Source organism: Zootermopsis nevadensis, unplaced genomic scaffold (genome assembly GCF_977971745.1).
Source record: "Zootermopsis nevadensis isolate Lab colony 2312 unplaced genomic scaffold, Znev_1.0 Znev_ptg000237l, whole genome shotgun sequence".
Lineage (NCBI taxonomy): Eukaryota > Metazoa > Arthropoda > Insecta > Blattodea > Termopsidae > Zootermopsis > Zootermopsis nevadensis.
Window position 1 is genome coordinate 30001 of NW_028259365.1, and position 12500 is coordinate 42500.

The 12500-nt window shown below is 53.3% G+C and overlaps 2 non-coding genes and 1 pseudogene across 2 annotated transcripts; all 3 read right to left on the reverse strand.

Annotated features, from left to right (window-relative positions):
- Positions 1-782, reverse strand: part of LOC147870613 (large subunit ribosomal RNA) — a 4225-nt pseudogene extending 3443 nt beyond the window's left edge.
- Positions 783-1291: 509 nt separating this feature from the next.
- LOC147870614 (5.8S ribosomal RNA) lies at positions 1292-1447 on the reverse strand. Its single transcript, XR_015533296.1, has one exon. It is a non-coding gene; the product is annotated as a 5.8S ribosomal RNA (ribosomal RNA).
- An 824-nt stretch (positions 1448-2271) lies between these two features.
- On the reverse strand, positions 2272-4189 carry LOC147870615 (small subunit ribosomal RNA). The gene has a single exon (XR_015533288.1). It is a non-coding gene; the product is annotated as a small subunit ribosomal RNA (ribosomal RNA).
- Between the last annotated feature and the right edge of the window lie 8311 nt (positions 4190-12500).

Sequence of the window (12500 nt, forward strand, 5' to 3'; positions counted from 1 at the left end):
ACGAAAAAACAGACCGTCGGAGGGCGGCCAGGCTATGTACCGGGGTCCGGGGCGGCCCTTGTCCCGCGCCTCGGCGGAAGCCACCCCGGTCTCTGTCCCGGGCCTTAGGCCGCAATGGTCCGCGAGGGACCTGCTCCTCCAATGGGTCCCGACGTCCTACTAGGGGCAGGAAATGCACCCCGCCGCGGCCGCGGCTTTAGACCCCGAGCGGCCGGTGGGCCCGACTCGCACCGGCGCGCGCCTCGCGGCGCGACCGGCGGCCGGGAACATCCGGGAGCACCCGCCCGGGGGCCGGCACTGCGCGGACGGGGCTGAATCTCCCCAATCGGTCTTCCGGGTCTCTCCCGTTTACCCCTGAACGGTTTCACGTACTATTGAACTCTCTCTTCAAAGTTCTTTTCAACTTTCCCTCACGGTACTTGTTCGCTATCGGTCTCGTGGTCATATTTAGCCTTAGATGGAGTTTACCACCCTCTTAGTGCTCCACTCTCAAGGAACACGACTCTGAGGAGAGTCCCCACCCGGGAGCGGCCGCGGTCCTACGGGCCTGGCACCCTCTGCGGGCGATGGCCCCATTCAAGGGAGACTTGGACTCGCTGGACCGCGCCCCGGGAGAGTGGGACCTCCCACACACGACATCTCCCTGCACGTCTCCGCGCGGGATTCCGTGCTGGGCTCTTCCCTGTTCGCTCGCAGCTACTGGGGGAATCCTTGTTAGTTTCTTTTCCTCCGCCTAGTAATATGCTTAAATTCAGCGGGTAGTCTCGCCTGATCTGAGGTCGGAAAGATTTTTTTTTGTACCGACGGGCCGATGTGAGCGGTCGGAAGCTTAGCCTCTCTCATTGAACTGATTTCTTTTTGTTTTGTTTTTTTTGTGGTCATTATTTATTGTGGTCATATCTTTCGCTCCCGCCCGGCAAGTGTGTGTCTCTCTCTCTGTCTCGGGAGTTTGCCTGTCTCCCATCACATCAAGCCGGGCGTCAGTTCTTCTCAGACGCGATCGGGGAAGGATGGGCCCCGTCGCCGAGGAGAGGAGGGCGAGCTAAGTCTATCCGCTCGCTCCACCGAACCCTGTGAAGCCTTCAAGGGCGACTGACTCCCCTTAACCTCCTCGCAGTCGCCGACGCCGCCACCGATTGCTCGGAGCGACGCCGGCGGTGCGAGGTGCAGGCTCGTCAGACCCCCCAGCGTAGGGCCGCTCGCGTGCCTTTATTTCTTTCTTTCTCTTTCTTTCTTTCTTTCCTTCCCTTATTATCTTAAAGACCGCGCGGGCCCACGGGTTTCATGTAGCCGACCCTCAGCCAGGCGTGGTCCGGGATTGGAAATCCAAGGACCGCAATGTGCGTTCGAAACGTCGATGTTCATGTGTCCTGCAGTTCACATGTCGACGCGCAATTAGCTGCGTTCTTCATCGACCCACGAGCCGAGTGATCCACCGCTCAGGGTTGTTTTTCTCTAGATTCGAGCAGAGCTTCGGGTAGGATGCTACTGCTAGTCCCGTAGGACAGGTAGTTGTTATTTTTCGAGGGGGAGCTGCCCCCAGAACAGCGGCACGGTCAGACCGCGCTCCCCTCTCGTTCAAGCGCCGCCGAAACGGCCTTGCGTGGGCAGATAAAGTGGCTTTAAGCCCAGTGCTCGCGGTCGCGCGGGTTGTCCTTGGATCCCTGAGGATCCTCGGAGCCCGCGTGCCGCCGGCACCCACTCACCATCTTTCGCTCCTACTTCCCACCTCGAGGCGGGACGGTCTTGCCGTCCCCCTCCGGGGGATTACTTCGCCGACCTGGACACCTCAGGCCGACGACGTTATCTCCGAGATCCGGCCGCTGCCAGGAAGAGCCGGTCCAATCACAGGCGAGATTACGCCTTCCGCAGAGCCCCGTTCATCTGGTTCATTCTTAATGCCTTCCTTTTATTAATTTTTGATGCGTCTTCCCCTCATTCGGGGGGAGACGGTGCGACTTTCGCCGACCGGTCCCCCCTCAGGTTGACGTCATCTATTTTTCAGTCATCAGTAGTGGTCACATATTATGATGCGTCTTCCCCCTCATGCGGGGGGAGTCGGTGCGACTTTCGCCGACCGGTCCCCCCTCAGGTTGACGTCATCTATTTTTCAGTCATCAGTAGAGGTTGTATTATCATGAATGACCAGACACGGGTACTTCCACGAGAAGGCGGTCCACTCGCAAGCGAGATTACGCACTCCCCCAGAGCCAGCAACCGTCCTCGGTTTCTTAATGCCTTCCTTCTCTGTTCGGTCACTCTCGGTGCCGTTAATGATCCTTCCGCAGGTTCACCTACGGAAACCTTGTTACGACTTTTACTTCCTCTAAATGATCAAGTTCGGGCATCTTCCCGGTGGAATCGAAGGGCCGAAACCCCGCGCCCACCGGTCCGAAGACCTCACTAAATCATTCAATCGGTAGTAGCGACGGGCGGTGTGTACAAAGGGCAGGGACGTAATCAACGCGAGCTTATGACTCGCGCTTACTGGGAATTCCTCGTTCATGGGGAACAATTGCAAGCCCCAATCCCTAGCACGAAGGAGGTTCAGCGGGTTACCCGGACCTTTCGGCCAGGGAGGACACGCTGATTCCTTCAGTGTAGCGCGCGTGCGGCCCAGAACATCTAAGGGCATCACAGACCTGTTATTGCTCAATCTCGTGCGGCTAGAAGCCGCCTGTCCCTCTAAGAAGATTAGGAGTCGCCGGTAGCACAGAGGATACCGGATGCGACTATTTAGCAGGCTAGAGTCTCGTTCGTTATCGGAATTAACCAGACAAATCGCTCCACCAACTAAGAACGGCCATGCACCACCACCCACCGAATCAAGAAAGAGCTCTCAATCTGTCAATCCTCCCGGTGTCTGGGCCTGGTGAGGTTTCCCGTGTTGAGTCAAATTAAGCCGCAGGCTCCACTCCTGGTGGTGCCCTTCCGTCAATTCCTTTAAGTTTCAGCTTTGCAACCATACTTCCCCCGGAACCCAAAAGCTTTGGTTTCCCGGAAGCCGCCCGCCGAGTCATCGGAGGAACTTCGGCGGATTGCTGGCTGGCATCGTTTATGGTTAGAACTAGGGCGGTATCTGATCGCCTTCGAACCTCTAACTTTCGTTCTTGATCAGAGAAAACATTCTTGGCAAATGCTTTCGCTTCTGTCCGTCTTGCGACGATCCAAGAATTTCACCTCTAACGTCGCAATACGAATGCCCCCGTCTGTCCCTTTTGATCATTACCTCGGGGCTTCCGAAAACCAACAAAATAGAACCGAGGTCCTATTCCATTATTCCATGCACTCGGTATTCAGGCGGCTGCTGCCTGCTTTAAGCACTCTAATTTGTTCAAAGTAAAAGTGCCGGCCCATCGTGACACTCGGTCAAGAGCACCGCGACGGGATTGTGTAGGCCCTCCCCGAGACGACCCGAGGCGTGGGAGCGTCGCCGCCCCCATCGCCCGCGGGCGCCGGCTCGGGCCACCGGCAGGACGTCCGCACGTGCGTGCCAGTTAGACACCGACGGGCGGTGAACCGGCAGCGTGGGACACAAGTCCGACTACGAGCTTTTTAACCGCAACAGCTTTAATATACGCTATTGGAGCTGGAATTACCGCGGCTGCTGGCACCAGACTTGCCCTCCAATGGATACTCGTTAAAGTCTTTAGAGTGTACTCATTCCGATTACGGGGCCTCGGATGAGTCCCGTATCGTTATTTTTCGTCACTACCTCCCCGTGCCGGGAGTGGGTAATTTGCGCGCCTGCTGCCTTCCTTGGATGTGGTAGCCGTTTCTCAGGCTCCCTCTCCGGAATCGAACCCTGATTCCCCGTTACCCGTTACAACCATGGTAGGCGCAGAGCCTACCATCGACAGTTGATAAGGCAGACATTTGAAAGATGCGTCGCCGGTTCGTAGACCGTGCGATCCGCCTCCATTTATTCAGAGTCACCAAGGCAAACGGCCGCGTGAGCGACCGATTGGTTTTGATCTAATAAAAGCGTCCCGACCGTCTCCGGTCGGGACTCGGTTGCATGTATTAGCTCTAGAATTACCACAGTTATCCAAGTAACTGTCCACCATCTAAGGAACCATAACTGATTTAATGAGCCATTCGCGGTTTCACCTTAATTTGGCTTGCACTGAGACATGCATGGCTTAATCTTTGAGACAAGCATATGACTACTGGCAGGATCAACCAGGGAACCGAAGACTCACTTGGAGCTCGTTCCTCCCCCTCCACGCGGTCCCGGATGGGTCCGGCGAGGGGGTCCAGTTCATACTTCAACGCTCGCACTCCGTGCGCCCCTGCGAGCAGGGGCCACTTCGTGCCGTTAGGGGGACGCCACGTGAGCGCCCCCAGAACCGTGGTGCCATTAGGGCACCCTTCCCTCTCTTCACTCGACATGCATAAGCGCCGAAGCGCCGTTTGGCATCGCGAGTCTAGCACGCGCCCGGACTACGAGTGAGTCGGTTGCAGTGTGTCCACGATACGCCGCCTATAGACCGTGTCCGGGGGACAGAGGGCCGCGGCATCGCGGTGGCGAAGGGTTTGCCGGGAAGGGGAACGAAGCCGGCCTTTTTCGTAAAATCGTTCCCCTGTTGCTTGCCGGGAAGGTGGACGAACCCGGTCTCTCTCGTAAAATCGTCCACCTGCTGCTTGCCGGGAAGGGGAACGAAGCCGGTCTTTTTCGTAAAATCGTTCCCCTGTTGCTTGCCGGGAAGGTGGACGAACCCGGTCTTTATCGTCAAATCGTCCACCTGCTGGTTGCCGGGAAGGGGAACGAAGCCGGCCTTTTTCGTAAAATCGTTCCCCTGTTGCTTGCCGGGAAGGAGGACGAACCCGGTCTTTATCGTCAAATCGTCCTCCTGTTGCTTGCCGGAAAGGGGAACGAAGCCGGCCTTTTTCGTAAAATCGTTCCCCTGTTGCTTGCCGGGAAGGTGGACGAACCCGGTCTCTCTCGTAAAATCGTCCACCTGCTGCTTGCCGGGAAGGGGAACGAAGCCGGTCTTTTTCGTAAAATCGTTCCCCTGTTGCTTGCCGGGAAGGTGGACGAACCCGGTCTTTATCGTCAAATCGTCCACCTGCTGCTTGCCGGGAAGGGGAACGAAGCCGGCCTTTTTCGTAAAATCGTTCCCCTGTTGCTTGCCGGGAAGGAGGACGAACCCGGTCTTTAACGTCAAATCGTCCTCCTGTTGCTTGCCGGAAAGGGGAACGAAGCCGGCCTTCTTCGTAAAATCGTTCCCCTGTTGCTTGCCGGGAAGGTGGACGAACCCGGTCTTTCTCGTAAAATCGTCCACCTGCTGCTTGCCGGGAAGGGGAACGAAGCCGGCCTTTTTCGTAAAATCATTCCCCTGCCGGGCGGAGGACGGACCCGGGCTTTTCTTCCGTCAGTTGTGTCCTCCTGATGTATCCAGACACCACCCAAGGCTCAGGAATCGTCTTATGCGGAAAAAGGGCCAATTTATCAGCGACGCATCCGTTAGTTCAACTAGAGGAAGTGTGAAATTTTCCTACAAAATAAGGTGCCAGCGCGGCGTTTTCAGGGGAGACTCGTAACGTCTGAGCCTCAGAGAGCGCGACCCGGCCGAATGCGAGCGGCAGGTCCCCTAAAATCGGCCTACCTAACACGCACGGATGGGACTTTGAAATCTGAAGACGTGGAGGGCACGAACGGGAATATATATGCGGCAGAAGCCAGAGACACCGCCGGCAGCCTCACCGTGACCGCACGAGAAGTCGTCACTTGCGCCAATCTTGCACTCGAGTGCCGAGTCACCTACGAGCAGACCCCTGCTTCTGCCTGTCCATTGAGGGCAGCCGAGCACGCGATTCCCCAGGAGACGGACTTCTGTACACTTGTGCCCCTCTTGCCCTAAACGGGGTTCGAGCAGCGCGGGGAGAGGAATTCAGTCCCCGGCGGATGCGCGCTCGTTCTAAGTGCAGCTTCCGAGAGGCCGCCCGTGAAGGCCATCACTTGTGCCACTCTTGCACTCGGAATCGAGTGCCGACTCGAACCGGAGCCTCCGCCGGCCACTGCGTGGGTTGACGGGCGCCGACCCCGATGAAGACGGCGATCGGTGCACATGTGCCCCCCATGCCCTAAACGGGGTTCGAGCAGCGCGGGGAGAGGAATTCAGTCCCCGGCGGATGCGCGCTCGTTCTAAGTGCAGCTTCCCAGAGGCCGCCCGTTAAGGCCTTCACATGTGCCACTCTTGCACTCGTAGATGAGTGCCGACTCGAGCCCGAGTCTCCGCCGGACACCGCGCGTGATGACGTGCGCCAACCCCGATGGACACGGCGGTCGGTGCACTTGTGCTCCACTTGCCCTAAACGGTTGCAAGTAGAGCGGGCCGAGGCCAGCAGTCCCCCGGCGGATGCGCGCTGGTTCTAAGTGCAGCTTCCCAGAGGCCGCCCGTGAAGGCCGTCACGTGTGCCGCTCTTGCACTCGGAATCGAGTGCCGACTCGAACCGGAGCCTCCGCCGGCCACTGCGTGGGTTGACGGGCGCCGTCCCCGATGAAGACGGCGATCGGTGCACATGTGCCCCTCTTGCCCTAAACGGGGTTCGAGCAGCGCGGGGAGAGGTCTTCAGTCTCCCGCGGATGCACGCTGGTACTAAGGGCCGGCTCACAGAAGCCACCTGTAAAGGCCGTCACATGTGCCACTCTTGCACTCGTAGTCGAGGGCCGACTCGAGCCCGAGCCTCCGCCGGACACCGCGCGTGTTGACGTGCGCCAACCCCGATGGACACGGCGGTCGGTGCATTTGTGCCCCACTTGCACTAAACGGTTGCAAGTACACCGGGCCGAGGAAAGCATTCCCCCGCGGTTGTCCGCTGGTACTAAGTGCAGCTTCCCAGAGGCCGCCCGTGAAGGCCGTCACGTGTGCCACTCTTGCACTCGGAATCGAGTGCCGACTCGAACCGGAGCCTCCGCCGGCCACTGCGCGGGTTGACGGGCGCCGACCCCGTTGAAGACGGCGATCGGTGCACATGTGCCACTCTTGCCCTAAACGGGGATCGAGCGGCGCGGGACGAGGCCTGCAGTCCCCCGCGTTGCCCGGTGGTACTGAGGGCAATCTCCCAGAGGCCGCCCGTGAACGCCGTTACTTGTGTCACTCTTGCACTCAGTGCCCTGTGCCGACTCGAACCCGAGACTCGGCCGGTCTTCGCAGGCAACAGCGCGGGTTGACCACAAATTACACGGCGGTCGATACACTTGTGCCCCTCTTGCCCTAAACGGTCGCAAGTAGCGCGGGCCGAGGCCTGCAGTCCCTCGCTGTTGTCCGCTGGTACTAGGGGCAGCTTCCCAGAGGCCGCCCGTGAAGACCATCACTTGTGCCACTCTTGCACTCAGGCTCGAGTGCCGACTCGAACCCGAGACTCGACCAGTCTTCGCCGGCCACTGAGCGGGGTGACGGGCGCCGACCCCAAAGGACACGGCGGTCGGTGCACTTGTGCCACTCTTGCCCTAAACGGGGATCGAGCGGCGCGGGTCGAAGCCTGCAGTCCCCCGCGTTGCCCGGTGGTACTGAGGGCAATCTCCCAGAGGCCGCCCGTGAACGCCGTTACTTGTGTCACTCTTGCACTCAGTGTCCTGTGCCGACTCGAACCCGAGACTCGGCCGGTCTTCGCCGGCCACTGAGCGGGGTGACGGGCGCCGACCCCAAAGGACACGGCGGTCGGTGCACTTGTGCCACTCTTGCCCTAAACTGCCTCAGCCAACGCGGGGCGGAAGCGCGAATGGCCTGCCGGCGACAGGGTCCCCGGCGGCCGGTAGTCCAATCTCAGACTTCCCCCTGCTCGAGGAGAGCCTCGCTCGCCAAGCTCATATACTATAGTCTGGACCCCCCTTATCTCAGCATTCGTCAGTCACGGAAGAGGCAGAGCCGCGGACACCGGCGGATGGCCCCTCGGCTGCCGCCAGAAATTTTAATTAAGTTTTTCTCTTCCTTAATCATTTCCGATCATACTAAATTTTGTATATGTTAGAATACATACACATACTTACTTATATAACCGCTTTATTTAATATTTTTCTGCACTTTAGAAATTTTCGGACTTAGCCGCTGAAGCGACTCAAGTAACACGCACGGTGGGACATAGCCGCAGAACTGATTTCAAGTACCACGCACCACGGGACATAGCCGCAGAATTCGTACCGTCCAAGTAAGGCCCACCTAACACAGCGGTAATTTATTTTTAATCTATTAACGATTTTATTAAGCACAGCAAGCCCAATTTTCTTCAATTATGTGTATTTTTCTGCATTTTGGAAATTTTTTGGACTTAGCCGCTGAAGCGACTCAACTAACACGCACGGTCGGACATAGCCGCAGAACTGATTTCAAGTACCACGCACCACGGGACATAGCCGCAGAATTCGTCCCGTCCAAGTAAGGCCCACCTAACACAGCGGAAATTTATTTTTAGTCAATTAACGGCATTACTATGCACAGCAAGGCCAACTTTCTTCAATTATGAATATTTTTCTGCATTTTGGAAATTTTCGGACTTAGCCGCTGAAGCGACTCAACTAACACGCACGGTCGGACATAGCCGCAGAACTGGTTTCAAGTACCACGCACCACGGGACATAGCCGCAGAATTCGTACCGTCCAAGTAAGGCCCACCTAACACAGCGGAAATTTATTTTTAATCTATTAACGATTTTATTAAGCACAGCAAGCCCAATTTTCTTCAATTATGTGTATTTTTCTGCATTTTGGAAATTTTTTGGACTTAGCCGCTGAAGCGACTCAACTAACACGCACGGTCGGACATAGCCGCAGAACTGGTTTCAAGTACCACGCACCACGGGACATAGCCGCAGAATTCGTACCGTCCAAGTAAGGCCCACCTAACACAGCGGAAATTTATTTTTAATCTATTAACGATATTATTAAGCACAGCAAGGCCAATTTTCTTCAATTATGTATATTTTTCTGCATTTTGGAAATTTTCGGACTTAGCCGCTGAAGCGACTCAAGTAACACGCACGGTGGGACATAGCCGCAGAACTGATTTCAAGTACCACGCACCACGGGACATAGCCGCAGAATTCGTACCGTCCAAGTAAGGCCCAGCTAACACAGCGGAAATTTATTTTTAATCTATTAACGATATTATTAAGCACAGCAAGCCCAATTTTCTTCAATTATGTGTATTTTTCTGCATTTTGGAAATTTTTTGGACTTAGCCGCTGAAGCGACTCAACTAACACGCACGGTCGGACATAGCCGCAGAACTGGTTTCAAGTACCACGCACCACGGGACAGCCGCAGAATTCGTACCGTCCAAGTAAGGCCCAGCTAACACAGCGGAAATTTATTTTTAATCTATTAACGATATTATTAAGCACAGCAAGCCCAATTTTCTTCAATTATGTGTATTTTTCTGCATTTTGGAAATTTTTTGGACTTAGCCGCTGAAGCGACTCAACTAACACGCACGGTCGGACATAGCCGCAGAACTGATTTCAAGTACCACGCACTACGGGACATAGCCGCAGAATTCGTCCCGTCCAAGTAAGGCCCACCTAACACAGCGGAAATTTATTTTTAGTCAATTAACGGCATTACTATGCACAGCAAGGCCAACTTTCTTCAATTATGAATATTTTTCTGCATTTTGGAAATTTTCGGACTTAGCCGCTGAAGCGACTCAACTAACACGCACGGTCGGACATAGCCGCAGAACTGGTTTCAAGTACCACGCACCACGGGACATAGCCGCAGAATTCGTACCGTCCAAGTAAGGCCCACCTAACACAGCGGAAATTTATTTTTAATCTATTAACGATTTTATTAAGCACAGCAAGCCCAATTTTCTTCAATTATGTGTATTTTTCTGCATTTTGGAAATTTTTTGGACTTAGCCGCTGAAGCGACTCAACTAACACGCACGGTCGGACATAGCCGCAGAACTGGTTTCAAGTACCACGCACCACGGGACATAGCCGCAGAATTCGTACCGTCCAAGTAAGGCCCACCTAACACAGCGGAAATTTATTTTTAATCTATTAACGATATTATTAAGCACAGCAAGGCCAATTTTCTTCAATTATGTATATTTTTCTGCATTTTGGAAATTTTCGGACTTAGCCGCTGAAGCGACTCAAGTAACACGCACGGTGGGACATAGCCGCAGAACTGATTTCAAGTACCACGCACCACGGGACATAGCCGCAGAATTCGTACCGTCCAAGTAAGGCCCAGCTAACACAGCGGAAATTTATTTTTAATCTATTAACGATATTATTAAGCACAGCAAGCCCAATTTTCTTCAATTATGTGTATTTTTCTGCATTTTGGAAATTTTTTGGACTTAGCCGCTGAAGCGACTCAACTAACACGCACGGTCGGACATAGCCGCAGAACTGGTTTCAAGTACCACGCACCACGGGACAGCCGCAGAATTCGTACCGTCCAAGTAAGGCCCAGCTAACACAGCGGAAATTTATTTTTAATCTATTAACGATATTATTAAGCACAGCAAGCCCAATTTTCTTCAATTATGTGTATTTTTCTGCATTTTGGAAATTTTTTGGACTTAGCCGCTGAAGCGACTCAACTAACACGCACGGTCGGACATAGCCGCAGAACTGATTTCAAGTACCACGCACCACGGGACATAGCCGCAGAATTCGTCCCGTCCAAGTAAGGCCCACCTAACACAGCGGAAATTTATTTTTAGTCAATTAACGGCATTACTATGCACAGCAAGGCCAACTTTCTTCAATTATGAATATTTTTCTGCATTTTGGAAATTTTCGGACTTAGCCGCTGAAGCGACTCAACTAACACGCACGGTCGGACATAGCCGCAGAACTGGTTTCAAGTACCACGCACCACGGGACATAGCCGCAGAATTCGTACCGTCCAAGTAAGGCCCACCTAACACAGCGGAAATTTATTTTTAATCTATTAACGATTTTATTAAGCACAGCAAGCCCAATTTTCTTCAATTATGTGTATTTTTCTGCATTTTGGAAATTTTTTGGACTTAGCCGCTGAAGCGACTCAACTAACACGCACGGTCGGACATAGCCGCAGAACTGGTTTCAAGTACCACGCACCACGGGACATAGCCGCAGAATTCGTACCGTCCAAGTAAGGCCCACCTAACACAGCGGAAATTTATTTTTAATCTATTAACGATATTATTAAGCACAGCAAGGCCAATTTTCTTCAATTATGTATATTTTTCTGCATTTTGGAAATTTTCGGACTTAGCCGCTGAAGCGACTCAAGTAACACGCACGGTGGGACATAGCCGCAGAACTGATTTCAAGTACCACGCACCACGGGACATAGCCGCAGAATTCGTACCGTCCAAGTAAGGCCCAGCTAACACAGCGGAAATTTATTTTTAATCTATTAACGATATTATTAAGCACAGCAAGCCCAATTTTCTTCAATTATGTGTATTTTTCTGCATTTTGGAAATTTTTTGGACTTAGCCGCTGAAGCGACTCAACTAACACGCACGGTCGGACATAGCCGCAGAACTGGTTTCAAGTACCACGCACCACGGGACAGCCGCAGAATTCGTACCGTCCAAGTAAGGCCCAGCCTACACAGCGGAAATTTATTTTTAATCTATTAACGATATTATTAAGCACAGCAAGCCCAATTTTCTTCAATTATGTGTATTTTTCTGCATTTTGGAAATTTTTTGGACTTAGCCGCTGAAGCGACTCAACTAACACGCACGGTCGGACATAGCCGCAGAACTGGTTTCAAGTACCACGCACCACGGGACATAGCCGCAGAATTCGTACCGTCCAAGTAAGGCCCACCTAACACAGCGGAAATTTATTTTTAGTCAATTAACGGCATTACTATGCACAGCAAGGCCAACTTTCTTCAATTATGAATATTTTTCTGCATTTTGGAAATTTTCGGACTTAGCCGCTGAAGCGACTCAACTAACACGCACGGTCGGACATAGCCGCAGAACTGGTTTCAAGTACCACGCACCACGGGACATAGCCGCAGAATTCGTACCGTCCAAGTAAGGCCCACCTAACACAGCGGAAATTTATTTTTAGTCAATTAACGGCATTACTATGCACAGCAAGGCCAATTTTCTTCAATTATGAATATTTTTCTGCATTTTGGAAATTTTCGGACTTAGCCGCTGAAGCGACTCAACTAACACGCACGGTCGGACATAGCCGCAGAACTGATTTCAAGTACCACGCACCACGGGACATAGCCGCAGAATTCGTACCGTCCAAGTAAGGCCCACCTAACACAGCGGAAATTTATTTTTAATCTATTAACGATATTATTAAGCACAGCAAGGCCAATTTTCTTCAATTATGTATATTTTTCTGCATTTTGGAAATTTTCGGACTTAGCCGCTGAAGCGACTCAAGTAACACGCACGGTGGGACATAGCCGCAGAACTGATTTCAAGTACCACGCACCACGGGACATAGCCGCAGAATTCGTACCGTCCAAGTAAGGCCCAGCTAACACAGCGGAAATTTATTTTTAATCTATTAACGA